A 25,143-nucleotide genomic window follows, 5' to 3' on the forward strand; every position below is an offset into this window, starting at 1 on the left:
TTGTAGGTGAAAATCTACCGAGCCGTTTTCTTGTAATTAACTGTGAATAAAAGTGTTAATTTTTCGTCCACATTTAAGCTCATCCTACCGACACCGATTTTGAAAAATCAAAAACTTTTCGAAAGATATCATTTGGGAATGATGCTGATTAATTTTAGGTGAAAATCTACCGAGCCGTTTTCTTGTAATTAACTGTTGAATAAAAAGTGTTAAATTTTCGTCACATTTAAGCTCATCCTACCGAACCGATTTTGAAAAATCAAAAACTGTTCGAAAGATATCATTTGGGAATGATGCTGATTATTTTTAGGTGAAAATCTACCGAGCCGTTTTCTTTGTAATTAAATGTTGAAAAAAAGTGTTAAATTTTCGTCCACATTTAAGCTCATCCTACCGAACCGATTTTGAAATCCAAAAACTATTCGAAAGATATCATTTGGGAATGATGCTGATTAATTTAGGTGAAAATCTACCGAGCCGTTTTCTTGTAATTAACTGTTGAATAAAAGTGTAAAATTTCGTCCACATTTAAGCTCATCCTACCGACCGATTTTTGAAAAATCAAAAACTGTTCGAAAGATATCATTTGGGAATGATGCTGATTAATTTAGGTGAAAATCTACCGAGCCGTTTTCTTGTAATTAACTGTTGAAAAAAAGTGTTAAATTTTCGTCCACATTTAAGCTCATCCTACCGAACCGATTTTGAAAAATCAAAAACTGTTCGAAAGATATTGGTTGGGAATGATACTGATTAGTTTTAGGTGAAAATCTACCGAGCCGTTTTCTTGTAATAACTGTTAAAAAAAAATTTAAGCGATTTTCATGGAACTTTTTTTGGTCGATATACATCATAGTCTTATAGAACTTACTGTAATATTACGGCTTACAACAAGTAGTTTAATTTTAAAATTCGTCAAACTTTGCTAAAATTATTATCGTTTTTTTTAAAGTAGGATTGATGAAGTATATTATTTACACATTTTTTTGATCAAGTCGATTATTTACACATATCGGGAAGTTCATGTAATTTGCCTCAAGGCTAAATATCAAACCAACTATTTATTTGCTCGTCAGTAGAGTTCTGTTTTTGTCAAAATATAATGTAACTTTTTTTTAGAGATTTTTTACTTTTCCTGACGAGAATAGTTTGCTCGTCAGTAGAGTACTTTTCCTAGTTAAATTCTAATATTTTTTTGCTCGCGAGTAAAGTATTTTTTATATTTGAATTATATTTCAGTTTGCTTGTTAGTAGAGTTCTTTTTTTAATTTTATGTATTGAATTTGAAATAGATTCTCAATAGAGCCCTTTTAAGTTATATAAGAAATGTGAAATAAAATGAGACTCTACTGACCAGCAAACTGAAATTAAAAAAGTAAAATAACAAAAAGGACTCTACTGACGAGCAAACTTAAATTGCAGTCATAAAATACAAAAAAGGACTCTATTGACGAGCAAATTGGATAGGAGTAAAAAATACAAAAAAGGACTCTACTAACGAGCAAACTTAAATCCATGATGTCATAAAATAACAAAAAGGACTCTACTAACGAGCAAACTGAAATTGGGGTCATAAAATAACAAAAAGGACTCTACTAACGAGCAAACTGAAATTGGGGTCATAAAATAACAAAAAGGACTCTACTAACGAGCAAACTGAAATTGGAGTCATAAAATACATAAAAAGGACTCTACTGAGGAGCAAACTCAAATTAAAAAAGTAAAATACAAAAAAGGACTCTACTGACGAGCAAATTGGATAGGAGTAAAAAAATACAAAAAAGGACTCTACGGACGAGCAAATTGGATAGGAGTAAAAAAAATACAAAAAAGGACTGTACTGACGAGCAAACTGAAATACAAGACATAAAATACAAAAAAGGACTCTACTGACGAGCAAATTGAAATTGAAGTCACAAAATACAAAAAGGGAATCTACTGACGAGTAAACTGAAATTGAAGTCATAAAATACAAAAAAGGACTCTACTGACGAGCAAACTAAAGTTTGAAGTCATAAAATGCAAAATAGGACTCTACTGACGAGCAAACTTAAAAAGTTGCAATATACAAAAAAGGACTCTACTGACGAGCAAACTTAAATTGGAGTCATAAAATACAAAAAAGGGACTCTACTGATGAGCAAATTGCAATTCAAGCTATAAAATAACAAATAAGGACCCTACAGACGAGTAAACTTAAATTCAAGTCGTGAAATACAAAAAAGGACTCTACTGACGAGCAACCTTAAATTGAAGCCATAAAATACAGAAAAGGACTCTACTGACGAGCACACTGAAATTCCAGTAATAAAATACAAAAAAGGACTCTAATGACGAGCAAACTTAAATCCAATACACTAAATACAAAAAAGGACACTACTGACGAGCAAACTTGAATTCAAGTCATTGAATATAAAAAAGGACTCTACTGACGAGCAAACTGAAATTCAAGTCATAAAATACAAAAAAGGACTCTACTGACGAGCAATTTAAAATCTAAGCCGTAAAATACACAAAGGGACTCTACTGACGAGCAAACTAAAATCTAAGATATTAAATACAGAAAAGGGACTCTACTGACGAACAAACTGTAATGAAAAATGTAAAATACAAAAAGGACTCTACTAACAAGCAAACTAAAATACAAGTCATAAAATACAAAAAAGGACTTTACTGACGAGCAAATTTGAATTGCTGTCATAAAATACAAAAAATGACTGTACAGACGAGCAAACTTAAATAAAAAAGGACTCTACTGACGAGCTTTATAAAATCTTGTAAAAGAAATCTATAAATAAATGATTCTACAAAATAAAATTCTATTAGATGTAAAATTCAATATAAATATAAAATTCTAACATGGATTTGTATACCTAAAAAAAAAATTCTACAATTTTATTTATACATTTGTGGAATTTTATAATTTGGAAACTTCACAATAATAAAATTATATAATTATGTAATTATACATTTATGCCATTTTAATTAATCATTCTTTAGTTTTGATACTTGAGAAATGAACTAATTTTATATTCATAAAATGTGTAATATTATTAAAAACATTAGTTTTATCGAATTTGAAATTTTAGATAAATTACCAAATTTTGTGTAGCAAAATTTTACATTAAGAATTTATAATAATAATATAATTTTTAAAACTTTAACAAGATTGTGTAATTAATAATATACAGTATTTTATATTTTATATCAAAGCCATTTTGAAATAATGAAATATAATTTTGGATATTTAAATAAATAGAAACTTCAGAAATTTAATATTTCAAAAAAGTGACATTTACACTTTGCCTTAACACTAGATGGCACCACAAAATAAATTCCCCGAAAAAGTCAATTTAAGTCCTTTCGCTGCCACCATTAAACACAATTCGTTCTGCTCTTAATAAATGAAGGGTGTCCCTTATATTCTTTATTATTCCTTTCTGGTATCGATCGATGAATTCAGGACATTCATGATAAATTATCCTAAATTCCCTCGATTTTGACAAAAGGTTAAGCCCTGTTGTCACACTTTGTATCTACATTTCATTGATCAAAATCAACAAATATATAATACATGGTCACGCTGGTAGTGGTGATAAATGCAGGAATTTCTGGTCTAATATCCCTATTTTTACAGGATAAATTATTGGATTTGGGGTTGATTTAATGTATTAATATAGATGTATCGATTTGGGGTGCACTGAAAATAAAATAAACTTTTTACTTCTAATAAATGACTAATTTACAAGATCAGTTTCGGAAGTCCAGTCCAAGCGGAAGGAAAGAATTAAATTAAATAATTCATTCGTCTGGTCGTTGTCAATGTCATTGTTTCTCTGAACAAAATGTCTATTCGTAGAATAAAATAGTTTAGTGGTCCGTTGGAAGGACATTTGTAGAGGATGAATGTAAATAATTAAACATTTTAGTTTTATTTTATTTCTTTACAAGAGATCCTAGAACGAACTTTGTGAAATAAAACATTGGACATCGGCAAGAACTAAGTTTAAAAAAAATATTTTGTTTATTTTTGAATTGGTATAAATTTTACTATTTCTAATTATTGCCAAAAATAAAATAAAATAAATATATCTTTGTACAGTTAGTAAATAGAATTCACCTTACATAAAATATTTTGTATGATCTAGGAGGGTAAAAATGAAATCATGAGAATAAAAATTAGAGGAGCACAATAAAAATTAAACTAGGAAGATATAGATTAGATCAAGAAAATAAAAAGTGTATAAGTAATAAAAATATATATAAATTAAACGAGAAATATATAAAATAGACCCAAAATATATAAATTAGATAATATTATAAATTAAGATAATAAAACTTACATAAGTATATTTATTTTCATAATTTTATTTTACCAACTTTCGTGGTACATTTTTTTCTGGAAAAATTGAACTGTGACCAGCAAAGTGTTAAAATCGATAAAGTTTTTTCTAAAAAAAAGTAACATGTGTATTTTGCGAAAAGTGGAGGCGGAAGTTCATCGATTTTTTTTACATTGTGAAAAAATAGAAAATTTTTACCCTTGTGGTATGATATTTTTGCTATTTGGTCAAATAGAAAGTAAATAGTACCTTTTCTGTGGACATTTATGGGTATACCGAGTTGTTGTAGGGTGTTATAAATGTTAGAAAATGATAAAGATAATTTAATTTGCACAAATTTACTAGATATTTCATTAATTTTGGATTAAAACAAAATGTGTCCCTAACTCAAAATTTGATATTTGGTCACGTGGTCAATTAGTAAAATTACTATGTTTTCTATTAACTTTTATAAGTAACTGAGTTTCTGTAGAGACTTGTGTTATTAGAAAAAGTTCTAGATTATTCAATTTTATACAGATTTGTCGAATGTTTCATTTATTTTGGACAAACCGTTTAAAAATTACAAGAGATGAAATAATTAAAATCCGACATACTATACATTCAAATGCACTATCCGACAGATTTTTGGTTTCAATTATGATTTTGAAGTATACCGAGTTGCCGTAGGTCTTTATAATGTTAGAAGTTTGAATAATTTAATTTTGTGCGAATTTGCCGAATATTTGATTTAATTTAGACAAATCGTTCAAAAGTTACAAGAGATACAACAAATACATAAAAGCAAATTAAGTCAATTCTAAAAGAAAATCTTATTTTGTCGGTAATTTTAGAGTATACCGAGATGCTGTAGGGCATTATAATAATATTAGAAAGGATTATAGGCAACTTAATTTTGAACAAATTTGCCGAATATTTTATTCATTTTGGACAAACCGTTCAAAAGTTACAAGAGTTGCAATAAACAAATGCACAAACCAGCTAAGATTTCTCTTGTCTCAAACGCACTTTCAGCTTTTCTGTTTTCTATTGCTATTTTAAAGTATACCGAGTTGTTGTAGGGTCCCATAATATTAGACAAGTTTATAGATAATTTAATTTTGAATAAATTTGTCGAATATTTCATACAATTTAGATCAACAGTTTAAAAGTTACAAGCAAAATTATAAACAAAAACACAACAAGTACGTGCTTCTAATAAATGCATAATAAGTCAATTCTAAAAAAAAGAATCTAAGAAATAGTACATGATATCACGTGGAAAAAATTTGATAGCCAATACTGCCATCCTTTTCTCTGCCCTTTACCCGAAAAGGGCGTATCCTTCCAATTTCCCTTACCCCATAAAAAATTGCCTACTGGCACGTGTCCTTTTGTCATAATCAGGTCGAACGGATCATTAACTCCTAACGAAAAGTCATTAGTTCAGGAAATAACATTGTTCTACTTAACCAGGAGGATAATTAGTTATTGGAAATTAGTAGACCGGGAAATAAAATTGAGGGAAATATCAGAAATTGAAAGAAATAAGTCGATAGATCATGTCCCAATAAATTGTCATAATTAGGTGAAAAGCTGGTCAACTGGTCTTCAAATTTCAAAAAAAGTGCCACCAGTTTTCTTGACCAAGAAGTGTTTTGTAATGGTTCTTGCCTAATTGGTTGTCTAGAATAATTTTGCACCTTTTGGTAAATTATTCCCAAACAATCCTTCAGAAGTTGGACAACCTTTGGTCATCTTTTTCCGAATCTCAGAACTTTTCTCCAATTCAACCAGGATTTTTATTCCTCTAAATAAAAACCAAGAAAAGCAGTAAATCCAAATTGACTACCAATACTACTACTACTAGTACTTTTGTAGTTTTTATATCGATCCACGACTCTATTCCCTATTTTTCTAGAACTCCTCAGTCTTTTTTTTTTTCTCCTGGGCATAAGGATTGTTTTATCCACACGATTGTCAGGAAACTCCTTGCGGTTTTGCCGTAATTTGATTTGCAGCAAAAAAGGGCACGAACGTGCAAAAAATCCTTGAAGTTGGCGTCAAAGTTTTAGGAGATAGAAGACAACTGGTGGTAGAGATTATACTTGCAATAATTATTGTAATTTTTAAACGGTTTGTCCAAAATGGATGAAATATTTCGTGAATTTATGTAGGATTTAATAATGTATAATATGGTCTAACATCATAAAGACCTACAACAACTCGGTCTACTCTAAAATTGCTTGCAAAGTGAGAATTTTTTTAAGAGAGCAAGTGCGATGCATTCATTTATATTTTACCTTATAACTTTTGAAGGGCTTGTCTGAAAGTAATGAAGTGAAATCTGTGAAGTGATACAGAATTTAATAATGTATATTTTTTCTAAAATTATACAACCCTACAGCAATTCGGCATACCCTAAAATCACCGAGAAAGTAAGATTTTTTTATAGAATTCGATTTATGCGTGAAGACTATGCATTTACTTGCATTTTTTGTAACTTTTGAACGGTTTGTCCAAAGAGACTGTAATATTCTGCAAATTTGTTTAAAATTAAATAATCTATATTATTTTCTAACATCAAAGACGCTACAGCAAATCGGTATACTTTAAAATTACTTTCAAAGTGAGAGTATTTTTATTTTAGAATAGCTTAAGAGTGCAATTATATACAGTACGCAAATGCAATGCATTTATTTATATTTTAGCTTGTAATTTTTGAAGGGTTTGTCTAAAACTAATGAATTTTTCGGCAAATTTGTACAAAATTAAATCGTGTATAATATGTTTTAACATCATAGCCCTACAGCAACTCGGTATACTTTAAAATTATCTGCAAGGTGAGAGTATTTTTTTTTTTGAAATAGCTTAGGAGTGCAATTATGTAAAGATTTAGTGCATTTATTAATATTTTAGCTTGTAACTTTTGAACGGTTTGTGTAAACTAAATGAAATATTTGGCAAATTTTTACAAAATTAAATTATCTGCATCATTTTCTAACATCATAACACCCTACAGCAACTCGGTATACTCTTAAACGTCTACAGAAAACGTACTATTTTTTGATATAGATGAAAAATAAAATTTGGTGCTTTACTCTGCTCAGATAATTGTCAATATTTTTGCTCGTAATTATAGATAAGAAATAAAATTTGGTGGAATTATACTAGATACTATAATGTATAAAATATCCAAAGTGCAGTACTATAGTGCATAAGTGCGTCCTGGAGAGCTCATCTAAGTAATTTTTTTTTTATCAATTAGTACTCTCGTTTATAAGGAATATGATGTACTCTGTTAAAATAATTGTTAATATTTTCGTTTGTAATTATAGATAAGAAATAAATTTGTAAAACTATACTAGATACTAATAATCATAAAATATCCAAAGTACAGCACTGTAGTACATAAAGTGCGTCCTGGAGAGTCTCATCAAATAAGATTTTCTTTTATCAATAATACTCTCATTCATACCATTAATGGTACTTTGTTAGATAATTATTAATATTTTAGTTGTAATTATAGATAAGAATAAATTTGTTGTACTATAGTAAGTTCTATAGTGTATCAAATATCCAAAGTACAGCACTATCGTACATAAAGTGCGTCCTGGAGAGCTCATCTTTTATCAAATAGTACTCTCATAAAATATCCAAACTAAAATTCAAAATTTATTGAATTTTATATTTACAAAATAGTTAATAAAATTTAAAAATTACAAAATAAGATAGTAATTTTATTTGGGAAACTCAAAAAAAAAATCAATACTGACATAAAAAAAACAAATTAGTCGGCAAACTTTCACAATACCCATTTTGTACCCATTGTTCCCATTAATTACCAAAGCTGCCCTATTTCCATCCGAAAGGGCACGCGCTCTTTAAAGATAGATTTTACATATATATATATATATATATATTTATATATATATGTATATATATATATATATAAATCGTCGAGGGATAATAGCTTAATATTTGCGCTTAAATGCTGCCCTTCGCAAAATATAATAATTCAAAGGGACAAAGGGATGAGTCTGGAATTATTTGTTTGATGTCTGTTTGCATTATGATTACACAACCCTGTTTCAAGGGATGAGGCTAAAGATGGATTTGTCTTGTTTGCGAATTGCAAATGGTTTTTAATCCCTGGACAAACATTTAGGGATGAATTTATTTGTGAGTGGAATAGATTTACCTACATTAGGAATAGATTTGTAAATGTTCAGAAAAAGTATTCTCAACCCATTCCAATCTATTTTTTTTTTTGCTTTTCAATTATTTCCAAACCGAATTCGTATCAAAATGTTATCTAGCTGTTGCAGCAATTTTACAAATACTGCTGCAACAGCAAAACAAACACACATTGTTTGAATTTCATTTGTTAGAGTAACAAAAACATCAATTGAATCACATAGGAAATAATTGATTTTGGGGTAAAATTTTTTGCTGTACTAAAAATAGCACAACCCTTAGTGTAGTTTATCATTTCATCCAAGTTTGGTTGTAATTAATTACCTCTGTAACTTCTCGGTCAACTTTGGAGAGTAACATTAAACCCAATTTTTTATACAAGAAGGACAAACCCTTCATTCATCCCTTAAACACACTTTGATGATGACCAACTGAATGTTTGTACAAGAAGTTTGTTTGATATTTGACATTGACCAGGATTAATTTCGGTATTGATTGGTGATGGATTGCAAAATTATAGATTTTGTATTTGAAATGAAACTAAAATATTCTACTAATGAAATATATTTTTTTACTCCTACAACTTTTATATGACCTTTACATTTATTGTTAATCCTAGTCTATTGGCACGTCGCACTTACGTAATTATTTACTCAAGATATCAAGAGACCTCTTGAGACCTCCAAATGATGAACCAACATCGGAACTCTTTGATAAAATATAAAAAAATAAAAACATAAAAAACGTACTTTTTTGTTTGTACAGGCTTATTGCCTAATTTCATACAAACGCCGCTTCGGTAAAAAGTTTTGGTAATAAAAAATTACTAGGATAAAGAATAAGGGATAAAGGATAATTTTAAATTAACTAAGAATTAACTAGTGGTGTATGGGCATCGTGCCAAGGAAATTGCTGGAACTTCCCGTACCGTAATGAAATATTCGAGAAATTTTAAACGTTTTCAAATATATATTGCTCAAATTCTGTGTAACTTTCATTATTTTTGCTATCTTGTTAATATCTAAGCAAATCAATGTAAATCATAAATCAATTATTACATTAACAATCGTCATTTCATTTCGAATTCAATTTAAAAAATAATTAATAATTGCCTAATTTACACAAAACTGAAAAAGTGCTCCCGTATAGTCACGTCTAACGCATTTGCAAATAATTTTGTGCGACATTTTCACTTGTACTGTGCTTAGCTTGGCGGCATTTTCACATTTTTCAATAGTTTTCACAAAATTGAAAAAGTGTTCCATCGTAAACAGTCTAAACGCACTCGGGTAAGCATTTATACCAGAGTGGCGCTTAGAATGTTGCTTAGCCGGGGTCATTTTTTGAATTTTAATACAAAATTACAAAATATTTTATGGAAAATAAAAAAAAGATGTAATAATTATTTACCTCAAAAGCAATTGTTTTGTTAATACGAGCAGAAAGTTTTTTAGATCATTCAAATCGGACGCTGAGTTCACTACAAAACTGCCATTTTTTACATATTTAGCTCCGTATCTTTGAAATGGCTGAACCTGCCTTTTCCAAAAACTAATCGGCACATCTCCTATCAATGGGTTCGAATGTTTTTACATCATTCAAATCGGTTGATCCGTGCGCCCGAAAACGTGACTTGAAATTTGTATCCATACAACACACTTTCATTTAGTTTCTGAGGTGTGCCTTAAAAATGGTTCAGAAACCTTCAAAACGTCGAGAAATGGAAAAATTTTCAATTCGATTTTTGGTCGATTACAATAACTTACCATACGGGAAGTTAATTTGTTAATATGGTTTTTACTCATAGGAAAATAATAGATCGAAAACAATTATTGGAACTTTGTGATAACAATAAGTCTGTGAAATTTGATGAGCTCTTCAGGACGCAACTGTTTGTACTATAATGATACAATTTTAGCATTAGATACTCCAAATGTGTACTATAATATCTTGTATTAAAACTCTGATTTTTATTTAATGTATAATGTATTTGTAATTTGATATTAAAATAGCACTTAAAGTAATATATATATATATATATATATATATATATATATATATATATATACTAGCAAAACCCGCCGAACTTTGTTTCACCACCAGATGGTTTCATTTTATGTACATTTTGTTGGTGAATAAAGATGAAGAATTTTTTGTTTTTGTTTCCTATTTGAAAAGGAAAATTTTTATTTCATTTCACAACAGTAATGAATTTATTTCTATCACAAAAATGAAGTGTTATTTAGTTGAACTTCTCTAAGTAAATGAAAGTGAATCCAAAGTAAATACTGATCGAAGCGTTATACGTGCCCGTAAATTATCTGTTTCATTGAAGTGCTCTTTGGTAAACCACATTTTTTGTTTTTTTTTGGCTCGACATTAACAAAAACAAAGCGGATAGTTTCTCATCCCATGTGAAAAATAATGATTTTCTAAATTTAAATAATAGGTTAAAATGTTGCACAATACACGTGAATTAATTTGATGGTTTCCAATTGAAATGTTAGGAAACGAATAACTTATTTTGTTCACCTTTTTTGCACAATTTCACAGTGGACCAATGCCGGTTTGTCACATGAATTTAACTGAGCAGACAACAATGAGTAGCTGTCAAACAATGTATTTACCGGCGCCATTACTTAAAATATGGTTTGTAGTACATGCTAATGTACTAAGTAAGTATCAGAGATGAATGCATATGAAAAACGATTTTTTATTTTTTCTGGATTTTTTTCTTCAATTTTCTTAGCTATAACCCTTGCGGAGCCCGAGACCTTTCCAACGAATGCAAATTTGTCGAAATCGGTTCGTGCGTTCTGGAGTTATATAAGTGATAACAATAAGTGTTTGAAATTCGATGAGCTCTTCAGGACGTACTATTTGTAGTACGATATTACAATTTTAGCATTAGATACTCCAAGTATTGTACTATAATATCCAGTACTAAACGTTCCTAATTTTGATTTATTTTATAAGGCATTTGTATTTGATACTAAAAAAGCACTAAAAGTAAACAACCAACTCTTCAAGACGCACCGTTTGTTTTATATATTATATATATTATATATATATATATATATATATATATATATATTATATATCCTTCATCTACTAATAATTCTAGACTGATGTGCCGGCTTTTGCAAAATAAATCCGCTTAACTTTGACTCGTGTAGGACCGAGGAGTAATACGAACCTTCTGCACGCTCCACAATAATATATATATATATATATATATACATATATAATATTGTTGTAATATAATCTCCAACTTCGATTCTCCGAACCCATTAAGATCGGTCGCAGTTTAATAAGGTATTAGACATTATTAGGCATCACACTGAGGAATTAGGAATTAGGAGATGGAATCGTGTTACCAGAGGAGAGATAGGAGGAGATGGGTTCTGGAAAATTGGTAGATTTTGGAAGAAGTGGTTGGTGGAAGAGATGGATTCTGGAAGAGATTGATTGAGGAGGAGATGGTTTGGAGATCCAGAAAGAAGTGGATCCAAGAAGAAATGGATTCAGAAAATGTTGGATCCATCAAGTGATCTAAAGCTGATGAGATGGAGTCTGGACAAGGTATATCAAGAAAGAGATTGATCATGCTAGATATGGATCAACAAATAAATGGAACCTGCAAAAGATATTTGAACAGGTAGATTGTGGAAGACATGAACCAAAGAAAATATGGGTTATGAAAATTATAGATCCTGGAAAAAATAGATCCAAACGCACATGAATTAGAAATGAGATGAATCCAAAATGATTTGGAACTAAGGAGAAATGGATCCATAATATGATATGGATGCAATTTTTGTTCAAAAGATTTATGGATGGAGTTATATCAACTGAAATATGTGAAATAAAACAAAATGTTCATAAACTGACATCGAAAAAGTGCAAAACTTGCCTAAAATAATGTAAACTTAAATAAAAACTAGTAAACTGGCATAAGCACATTGTAAACTTTCATAAAATAATATACTTTTATCAAATAAAGAATGAAAACTGGCATGAAAAGATTGAAAACCGGCATAAACCATGAAAAATTGTAAATATTTATGAAAAATGTTCACTTTCATAAAAAATGGAAACTTGCATGAAATATATAAACTGGCATAATTGGTAAAAAAAATAGTGCAACCTGTATATATGAGATAATATATCGGTATAAAAATTATTGATAATATATCGGCATAAACTTATTATTAACTGGCATAAAAAGATTGTGAACTTTCAGAAAAAATGTACAATTTCTTAAAAAAATGGCATAAAGTACGTAATCTGGCATAAAATGTTTGAAGTAGCATAAAATATTCAAACTCGCATAAAATAATATAAACTGGCAAAAAATAGGTAAAATTGTATAAAGTACGTAAACTGGCACAAAATATTTAAACTGGCATAAAAATTTCATTTAAACTGGCCTAACATATTTGTTTAAACTTGCATAAAATATTTATTTGAGCTGGCATAAAATGTTTATTTCAGCTGGCCCAATATATTTATTTGAACTGGCATAAAGTAATTATTTGAACTGGCATAAAGTAATTATTTGAACTGGCATAAAATATTTATTTAAATTGGCACAAAATATTTATTTGAAGTGGTATAATATGCGTAAAAGGGCATAAAATATTCGAACTGGCATAAAATATTTAATCTGGTTTAAAATTTTCAAATTGGCATAAAAATATGTTCAATGGAATAAAATATTTAAACTTGCATAAATGATGTAAACTGGCATAAAGTACGTAAACTGTCATAAAAGTATTTATACTGGCATGGAATATTTATACTGACATAAAATAAATAGGCATAAAACATTTATTTAAACTAGCTTAAACACTGTAAATAGTATATAACTAGTAAACTCACAATAAAAATCGGAAAATGGCTTAAGAAGTTGTAAACTGGCATAAAAACCAGTAAATTGGCATAAAAAAATGTAAATTTTATAGAAACATAAGAATTGGCATGAGGTAATGAAATTTTTCAATGGTATGAAAAATTTACTGACCTAACAAAATATTTACTAGATTAAAATTGACTCGTCTAAAGATGTAAATTGGCATAAAAATGTTATTGGAAGTGTTCGCGCCAATCAAAGCATGCGCGTATATGCGAAATAGAAAACAAAAAATCATCAATTGATTTATTATAAAATTAAACTCAAATCATTCAACACGTAATAAAATCATATTAAATTGTTATAAATACGATGCAATTTATGTAATTAAAGTAAAATAAATATTACTAGTTACAAAATCAAAGTATTTACAATCGGTCCTTCGAAAAGCAAAATTCAATTCAAGCAACACCCTAAAAAACAGGAAGTAATGAATAAATTTTTATCTAGACTGGCTTAAATAAATAAATTTTTATCAACAAATGTACTATTATATGAACAAATATTAAATTTTATTAACGTTAATAAAAATATGCAATATATTTTTTTCTGTTGAAAACTTTCTCAAAATAATGTAAACTGGCATAATATAGTATGCATTGGCATAAAAAAATTATATAAATCGTACAAAAATGCACAACTCCTACAAAAAATCTTTTATCAAAAGTATACAAAATTGTAGACTGGCATAAAAATCCAGGCTGGCATAAAAATGTTTAGGTTGGCATAAAAATGTTTAGGTTGGCATAAAAATGTTCAGGCTGGAATAAAAATGTTTAGGTTGGCATAAAAATGTTTAGGTTGGCATAAAAATGTTTAGGCTGGCATAAAAATATTTAGGCTGGCATAAAAATGTATAGATTGGCATAAAAAATTTAGACTGGCCTAAAATTGTTGACTGGCATAAAATGTTTTGGGTTGGCATAAAATTGTATACTGGCATAAAAAGTTTAGGATGACATAAAAAATTGTAGGCTGATATAAAAAGTTTTGGGCTGGCGGTAAACTTGTAGGCTGGCATACAATGTTTTGGGTTGAGATAAAATTGTAGACTGGCATAAAGAGTTTAGTCTGATATAAAAAGTTTAGGCTGGCATAAAAATGTGACTGGAATAAAAGTTGTAGGCTGAAATAAAAATTGTAGGCTGGCATAAAAATATGGAAACTTGCGTAAAAACATATAAACTGAGAATGATTTAAAACAAAATTTGACTTGTTTTGACAAAATGAAGAATAGATCACGTTTTTGTAAAATGCAGGACCAATCAGCTTGGAGATGCAAAAAAAATTTTACAATTATGCACTTAGTGATCAAAAATGATTTTTGGATTTCAGATTGTTGAGTTGAAAACGAATGTACTAGAAAACAATCAATCACAAATAGGTTTTTTTATTTTTACATCATATGTTCAATTTTTATCAAACTATCGATTCCAACAAGAGAATGCCTCCAATTCAATTAAAATCAGTCGGGCTTATAGGATTTTACGTTTTTTTTCCCAGTTTTTCGCAGTTTTTCTCATTTTTTCGCCATTTCTATATTTTTCTTTCATTATCTGATTTTACAGATATTGAAATTCGTTCGGCGTTCGTTTACATCTGCTACGATTCGTCTTTTTTTCAGGAAAATGAAATGAATTTATAAATGGACGATTTATCTATATATATATATATATATATATATATATATATATATATATATATATATATATATATTTCTTCTTTCCCATTCTTTTGAATTATTAAAATCCTTGTGGCCATATTTATGATGATAGCATTCCATTTGTTTGGATGAGGTGGGGAATTGCGGTTTATTTGAAATTATGACTTTTCCTCCGGTAATAACATATGAATATGAGAATAGATATCCCGACAAAAGGGGGAAGTTGTGTAGCAATTTTTGTATGAATTTTAAATTTTTTTGGAATAAAGATATACTTGCGGAATAAATGTCCGAATAATGATAATGGATGGTGAGACATAAGACATATTTTGTAAGAACTAATCAAGTATAACTCTTGTCCAATAACTCAGAATAAATTTTCCTTTTTTAAATTACCTGAAGAAAGTGGCTTGCTATATTCCCGAAACGTTAAAATAAATATAAATGAAAAATTTGATGAATAATTTCATAGAGGAAATGAGGTATTGAATATCTTATATATTTTACTATTTTCTAAAACGTAATCGAATTTCTGTAAAATTCTAAATTGGCATATGATATTTGTAAACTGGCATAAGATATTTATAAAAAAGCAAAGATATTTAGAAACTGGCAAAAAATATTTAGAAATCGACGTTAAAATTTTATAAACTGTCATACTTTTTTTAGACTGGCCTACTTTTTTCAGACTGGCATAAACTTTTTTTTAGACCAGCATAAAAATTTATTGACATTTTTATATAGATTTTATATATAATTCTTTTAGTACATTGGCATAAAAAATTGTAGACTAGCATATTTTTTTTAGACTGGCATAATAATTATACTTTTAATTACTGGCGTACTTTTTAAATATTGTCATAAAATTTTTAAATACTAGCATAAAATTTTTAAACCTGGCATAAAATTTTTAAACCTGGTATAAAATTTTGAAATTTGGCATAAAATTAGAAAACTGGCATAAAATTCAATCAATAAGCTGGCATCAAATTTTTATATACTGGCATCAAATTTTCATAAACTGCCAAAAAATCTACATAAACTGGCATAAAATTTACATAAACTGGCATAGAATTTACCTAAACTGTAGAGATAATTACATACTAGCATACAATATTAAAAACCGGCATAAAATTCATGAACTGGCATAAATTTAACGTAAAATGACTTAAAATTAGGCATAGAAGGTCGCATAAAATTTAGAAAACTGGCATACAATTTAGAAAATTGGCATAATAAAATTTCATACTGGCATAAAATTTACATAAACTGACATAAATTTTACGTGAACTGGCATAACATTTTGAAAACTAGCGTAAAATTTTGAAAACTGACAAAAAATATACACAAAAGGGCATAAAATTTAAATAAATTGGCATAACATTTCGAAAATTGGCATAAAATTAGGAAAACTAGCATAAAATTTTGAAAACTGGCGTAAAATTTTGAAAACTGGCATAAAATTATAAAAATTGGCATAAAATTTTGAAAACTGGCATGAAATTTAATAGGCTGGCATAAAATTCAATAAGCTGGCATAAATTTTACACATACTAGAATAAGTTTTTGTTCAGACTGGCATAATTTTTTTTCAGACTGGCATACAAATTTACAAGCTGGCATAAATTTTATTCAACGGGCATAAATTTTATTCAACTGGAATAAATTTTATTCAACTGATGGCATACTTATTTTTAGACTGGCATACTTATTTTTAGACTGGCATACTTGTTTTTAGACTGATAAACTTATTTTTAGACTGACACACCTTTTTTTAGACTGATAAAATTTGTTTTAGACTAACATACTTTTTGTTGGTCTGGCATTCATTTTTTTAGACTGGCATAATTTTTATTGAGACTGGCATAAAAACTTGTAGACTGACATAAAAAAAAATGTTGGGATACAAATTATATGCAAATTAGCATAAACATAATGGAATAAAAATTAGCATAAACATAATGGAATAAAAATAATGTATACTGACACAGAAAATCTATAATAACTGACACAGATAATAATCTATTGCAAAAATGTAATCTGAAATAAATACTGTAAATGTTATATAAAAAAAATATTTATGAAAAACTTTTATGCATAAGTTCATATATAAAAATGTAGGTAAAGACTTTTATATATAAAACATTCATAAAAAAAAACTCATGAAAAAACTGAAAGCAATTTTATTAGACAAATTACCACCATTTACCACTATCAGTAAATCTAAATCTATATATATATATATATATATATATATATATATATACATACATACATACATACATACATATACATACTTACACCTACTTATGTTTTTTATTCGAAACAAATATAGGGGAGGTTTGACATTCAAGTCTTTTGCTTGACAAATTATCCATTTGCACGTCACCGATCGATCACATACGTTTCGAAAAAGAATTATCGATTCATCAGGAGACATTCATCAATTATTATAGATAGAATATGTCAATAGGAAAATACGGGATTTATAAAAATAATATGAACCACAGAAAAGGAAGAATTTTTAGAAAGATTTGCTAGAAGGATTCAAGGTTCTTAGATGTCTATTGATGACAATTTGTGATTTTTAGAAACTTACAAAAATACAAGATGTATTTTACCTCATAAGACCTTTATAGAACCTCATAAGACTTTTCTTTATTATTTCCAAAAATGTCATAAATATTTTTTTCCTACCCCCATGTTGAGAATTGTAATCCCCAAGATTAGGAAAATGGCATCATTCGTCTTTCCTCAGTAATATTTTCTTTTTTTTTTTTTCATATTCTATTTAATTTATTGTCCCAAAAAGGGAGCAAAAAAGTAATTCAAAAGTTCTATAAAGCTTAGGGGTTGCCCGATGCGTTTTTTTCACAATGCAAATGGAAATTATGCGGAAAATTTGGCCATTTAGGGTATTACAAGATAAAGGTTACATTAGGATACATTTTTGTGGTATATATAATCAAATATCAAATTCAAAGTCGTTTTATTCAAAACTTTTATATCGGTGTGTATAAAAGTGTTCCTTAGGAAATTTTGTAAATTTTATCAAATTTCACCCTATATAACTGAAAAGGGGTGGTTTTATATGAAAATTTTGAGTTATTTGACAAAAACCAATGAATGTCCTAAATTTTCTAATTATTAAATATGTGCTAAATAATCAAATATCAAATTCAAAGTCGTTTTATTCAAAACTTTTATTCCGAAGTGTCTAAAAGTGTTTTCTAGGAAATTTTGTAAATTATATCTAGTTTCACCCTATCTAACTGAAAATGGGTGGTTTCATATGAAAATTCTGAGTAATTTGACAAAAACCAAAAGAACAAATTTGTTTTATTATTATTACCAATGGAATGTTTTTTAGATCAGTTAATTTTGTTCTAATTAAAAAAATCAATTACAATCGCAGATATTTTCTTGCCTTGAACTCAAGGTTATCATTCAAATAAATAAATGAATTGCTCACAGAGTTTATATATAAATAATCATAATAATAAAACAAACGATAAAATAGTTAATAATTACTTGTAGTCGACTAAGCAATTCATTATGAATGTAAATAAGATAATAATTAATGATATTTGCGATGATCAAACAAATTATAGCAAAACCTTGTGATAAAAATACTACAAAATCTTGCATGTCTTCTATCTCATTTATTTTTATTTGTGCCACTTTTTTGTTCATTATTATTATTATTATAAATTTGTGAACTATTTGTTCCTTCTTTTTTTTTATAAAATTTAAAATTTGTCATAACAAATTTAAATAAAAATTTGAAATCAAAGGTTCAAAAAAATTAGATACATTATAAAATTGAATTTTTTTTTGAAGTTTTTATACAATATACGACTTTTTAAAACATTTACGGAATTTTTAGGCTATTTGCAATACTTTCAGGTATTTCACGACTTTTTTAGACAACTTAAAACATTTTCAAACAATTTACTACATTTTCAGACAATTTCTTGCCTTTTCAAACAATTTATCACATTTTCAAATATTTTATTACAATTTTATAAAAATTTCTACAATTTTAGACAACTTACTACATTCGTAGATAATTTATAGCATTCTTAGATAATGTATAATATTCTTTGACAATTTACACAATTTGAGCAAATTTACGACATTTTTAAACATTTTACTACATTTTGAGATAATTTACAGCATTTTCAGATAATTTTCATCCTTTTCAGATAATTTACAAAATTTGTAGGCAACCTACGAGATTTCCAGACAACAATCTGCATTTTCAGATAATTTATTACATTCTCAGACAATTTGCAAGATTTTCAGTTTACAACATTTTAAAACAATTCGCAAATTTATAAGCAATTTACTACATTTTCAAACAAATTGTAACATTTTTAGACAATTTACTTCATTTTTAAAATATTTACAAAAATTTTAAACAAGTTGCTACATTCTTAGACAATAATTACATTTTCAAAAAACTTACAAAAACTTGCATTCTTCAAATAATCTGCAAAGATTTTACAAAATTTACTTCAATCTCAAAAACAATGACATTACACGAGATTTTGCAATAATTTACAACATTTTTAGACAATTTCTTACATTAGGCAACTTGCTACATTTTCAGGAAATTTATTACATTTTCAGGCAACTTACTACATTTCTAAATAAATTACTAGATTTTCTTATAATTTGCAATTTTTTATTTAGAAAGATATATTTTTTCCAGAACTTGATGAAAGAAAACAAATTATTAACACTTGCATAAAAATTTTCATTTTCAACAATTTTTTAAACAAATTTAAATTAAATTTATTTAATTTTCTTGGAAAAGAAAATTTCAAGACTTTCAAAAAAATTATATAAATTACAAAAATCAACATCAACAAATAATTTTTGAATACTTAAAAATTTTGCAAAAGCAAACAAATTTGGCAACAATTTAATAAAAAAAAAATTTCATAAAACCTTTAATCATATATAAACTTTATAAAATATTAATAAGATTACACAAAAATAAGAAGTTTTTCTTTTATTTATATATACATAAATTTCTGCAATTTGTAATTTGTAATGAAATGTTCGTTACAATTTGTTACCACCAATTCATACGAATACAGACCCATGACATAGCGTTACTGTAACATTTCTGTTTTATCCGAGAATAAGCTCCTGAATTTTATTACTTTAATATGTTTAACCAAAACAAAATTTACAATTTAATTTTTTTTTTTTCAAATTTTATAAAGCAAATTCTGCAATTGCTGATATTGCATCGAATACCTACCTGTTCAGATTTTCGCACGCGTAAAATGCACGCACCCACGTGAATCCAAACACCCACATATATACACACACATATATATATATATATATATATATATATGTATGTATTATGTGGTGTTTGTGTTTTTGCGAAGGGAAAAAGGTTTATTTTACTGCCGACGCCCGCCGGCGCTTAGCTTAGGGCTTTATCGATCAAACATAACCAAACAAAGAAGGGAAGAAAGAAAAGGAAAAGCGACTAGAAAGGCAAAATCGAAAGTGCCGTGAAATGGGCATGACATCGACACCACCTGCGTCAAAACATTGACCCTGTCAACAAAGACTATGATCGAAGGTCAATAGATCAACTATTATTAATATTGGTGATCTGTTCGAAGGCAGGTCTATGATGTCAGAGCATCACATTTTGTATACACTCTTATTTATCATACACTTTCTACTTCTGAAATTTTTAGTTCCTATATTTCATTTATTTATTCATTTCTTTTTTAAATATATAGCCCACAGATTTCTTCCAAGAGGACTCAAAAATACAATTATTTTACATTATGAATAACAATTAACATGTATACAAAATTACTATATATAGTAAAATTTATAATAAAATTGCAATATAATACAGAATGTAACAATATTATTTACTTATAGAATAAGATAAAATAATGAAAAAATTTGGAAAAAAATTAAAAAGGTTGCCTTGAAGCACATGGAGATTATTTGATTAGATGAAGTGTTATGAATATCTATTTTATTTTAATATTTCAATCTATCTGGTCTCAATTGGATATTGTTCAGTAGAATAAAGATAGTCCTTTTTAGACAAGTTCTGCGATTTCACTTCATTTTGCATTCTTTCCCAATTTCTTCAAAAAAATTAAGTGGATGTGTCAAAAATAGTTTTCATCAAATTTACAAAATTGTTTGGAGATTTTACTCATAAAAATCAAAATTTTTGTATTTATATTTTTTTTATCAAATTTTAAAATTACACAAACTGTTTAAAATTTTGACTATAATTTTACAGAACAAAGTTAAACATTAAAAATGTAAATTTGCAAGTTCTCGAACTTTTGAATGTATAAACATTTATTTTCGTTAATAAACAAAAACTGAAGATTTTGTTTACATTATTTTTATCTAATTACAGTTTGATCGTCAGTAGAGTTCTTTAATTTATATCTTATATTTTAGTTTGCTCGTTAGTAGAGTCCTTTTTTCAATTGACATCTTGTATATTAATTTGCTACTCAGAGTCGTCCTTTTTAGGATTTTACGTCTTGTATTTAAGTTTGCTCGTCAGTAGAGTCCTTTTTCAATTGACATCTTGTATATCAATTTGCTACTCAGAGTCCTTTTTAGGAGTTTACGTCTTGTATTTAAGTTTGCTCGTCAGTAGAGTCCTTTTTAAGATTTCATGTTTTGATTTACAGATTGCTCGTCAGTAGAGTCCTTTTTAAGATTTCATGTTTTGAATTTCAGTTTGCTCGTCAGTAGAGTCCTTTTTAATATTGCATGTTGTCAGTAGAGTCCCTTTCCAATTTTAGGCTGTGTATCTCAGTTTGCTTGTCAGTAGAGTCTTTTTTGATTTCATGTCTTTTATTTCAATTTGCTTGTCTGTAGAGTCTTTTTTATTTCACGTTTTGTATTTAAAATTGCTCGTCAGTAGAGTCCCTTTCTTATATGACGCATTGCATTTTAGTTTGCTCGTTCGTAGAGTCCTCTTTACATTTAATGTCCTCAATTTCAGTTTGCTCGTCAGTAGAGTCCTGTCTCAATTTTCTTATCTATTTTTCAATTTGTTCGTCAGTAGAGTCATTTTTTATTTTAACTCTTGTATCTAAAATTGCTCGTCAGTAGTGTCCCTTTCTTATTTAACGTACGTATTGTCAGTGGAGTCCTTTTTGATTTCACGTCTTTCATTTCATTTTGCTCGTCAGTAAAGTCCTTTCTCAAATTTATAATTTGTTATTAGAGTCATTCTCTTATATAATGTCTCTCATTTCTGTAAAGACCTTCATTTGTTTTTATATCTTATATTTTACTTTGCGCGTTAGTAGAGTCCCTTTTGCTGATTCTCAGTTGTTCTTTAAATTGCTTCTTTGTAAAATATTTCTATTTTTAACTTGGATACATAGTTAGCTTGGCAGTAGAGTCCTTTTTATATAAAATGTCTAACATTTTAGTAATATCGTTAGTCAAGTCGTCTTTTTACCCTCGAAGTTGTCAAATGATTGACACATACTAGGTGTCGAAACGTATATATATATAGTAAAGACGAAATGGTATATATATATATATATATATATATATATATATATATTAGGGTGGTCCTTAAAATGTACATTTTCAAATTTCCTTGCTCCTAGGGGCTCAAATGGTTTCAAATTGATAAAAAACAATTCTCTGAATGTTTTAGCTCTTAATATTAACGTTTAGATAGAGCGCAATTCAATCAAAGTTTTGTATGGAAATAGCATGGAAAAATTTTCAAAAGTTTAAAAAATGTTTTTTAGATGTAATTTAGCGAACAAATGAATGAATAAAACTCATTCATTCGTCGCTAAGTTATACCTAAAACAATTTTTGTTATTTTCAAAAATTTTTCCATGCTCTTTCCATACAAACTTTGATTGAATTGCGCTCTATCTAAACGTTAATATTAAGAGCTAAAACTTTCAGGGAATTATTTTTTATCAATTTGGAACCATTTGAGCCCCTAGGAGCAAGGAAATTTGAAAATGTACATTTTAAGGACCACCCTAATATATATATATATATATATATATATATATATAAGATTATATTCGTGCTTAGGATGACAAAGCGAATCAAACACAATGGAGTTTTCTGCCAGAAAAAATATATTTATTGTTAGTTCTACATTAGACAAAGTTTTAAATACAAAACCTCACACATACCTTTCATAAAAGAAACGACATTTAATGTTATTAATCACAATGTCAGTTTCTAAACACATTTACACCAATATCTACTATTTTAGAGAATATTTTACTACGAAATTTTATTAATTGCGCCGTGACGTATTTTAGGTTTTCACTTGTTTTGCTATTCTAATATCATAGGAGCTGTATCTATGACAATTATAACGCAAAATTCAAACTAAAGAAAATTAGGTATTTTTTTTACATATATATATATATATATATATATATATATATATATATATATGTATGTATGTATGTATCCATTCTCGGTATATGACACACAGGAGATTTGGTACAGATGGATCCCTATGGCAACACACCTTTTCGCCATTTATGTTACATGCAGCACAAGAGGAGCATCCACATCCCACACAATCCACCATCCCCCAAAATATCCTGTCTACTTCACTGGAAAACCACCCCCCAGCATTCAGGAATCCTACGCCATGCAGCCCTTCAGCCCTTCAGCCCTTCGCCAACAACAAGCTGGATGGAGCCCTCTCGCACAAATTACCTTATGAAGTGCAACAAGGGCCGAAATGGTTAAGAGAAAATTAGATATGATAAGAATAAGACAAGAAAGGACTCTACTGACGAGCAAATTAGAAAACAGATCATAAAATCAGAAAGGGACTCTACTGACTAGCAAACTAAAATACTATCAGTGAAATAAAAAAGGACTACTGACGAGCAACCTTAATTACGAAAAAGGGATTACATTATTACTAATCTATGTCAATGTCAGGATTCGAACCGTGTGTCCCTGGTATGTAAGTCGGGCATGCTACTGACTGAGCTACTCCTACATTTTTTAACTTTTCTATTCTATTCTTTATTAAATCAACAATTCAAATTCCACTTAATTTCAATGCAACAATTCAAATGACAATTATTTATAAGTGTCAGGACTCGAACCGAGTATCCCTGACGTGTGAGTCGGGAATGCTACTAACTGATCTATTCTATTTTTCTAATTTCTAATTCTATTCTATCTCAAATCAACAATTCAAATTCCACCAAAAGGACTCTACTGACGAGCAATAAACACAAGACATTAAATATGAAAAATGACTCTACTTACGAGCAAACTGAAAAACAGACCATAAAATTGAAGAAAAAGGACTCTACTGACGAGCAAATTGCAAAACAGACCATAAAATTAAAGAGGGACTCTACTGGAAAACAAACTGAAATTAAAGACAATAAACGATGAAACTCTACTGACGAGCCAGCTTAAATACGAGACATAAAATTGAAAAAGGACTCTACTGACCAGCAAAAAATACAAGACTTTAAATATGAAAAAGGACTCTACTGACGAGCAAATTAAAATGCAGACCGAAATTTGAAAAAAAGGATTCTACTGACGAGCAAACTGAAACAGACCAAAAAATTGGAAAAAGGGACTCTACTGACGAGCAAATTGAAATGGAGGACATTAAATATGAAAAGGGACTCTACTGGCGAGCAAACTGAAAAACAGGGCATAAAATCGAAAAAGGACTCTACTGACGAGCAAACTGAAAAACAGAGCATACGATTAAAAAAGGACTCTACTAACGAACAAATCAAAATATAGATCATAAAATAGAAAAGAGGACTCTACTGACGAGCAAATCAAAATATAGATCATAAAACATTAAAAAGGGCTCTACTGAAAAAAAAAACTGAAATTAAAGACACGAAATGAAAAAAGGACTCTACTGACGAGCAAATTAAAAAAAAACAGATCATAAAATATTATAAAGGAATCTACTAACGAGCTAATTGGAAAACAAACCATCAATTTTTAAAAAGATTCTACTGACAATCAAATTGGAAAACAACCATAAA

This window comes from Ctenocephalides felis, unplaced genomic scaffold (assembly GCF_003426905.1).
Source record: "Ctenocephalides felis isolate EL2017-DRISC unplaced genomic scaffold, ASM342690v1 CF-g0.4_SCAFFOLD_03572, whole genome shotgun sequence".
NCBI lineage: Eukaryota > Metazoa > Arthropoda > Insecta > Siphonaptera > Pulicidae > Ctenocephalides > Ctenocephalides felis.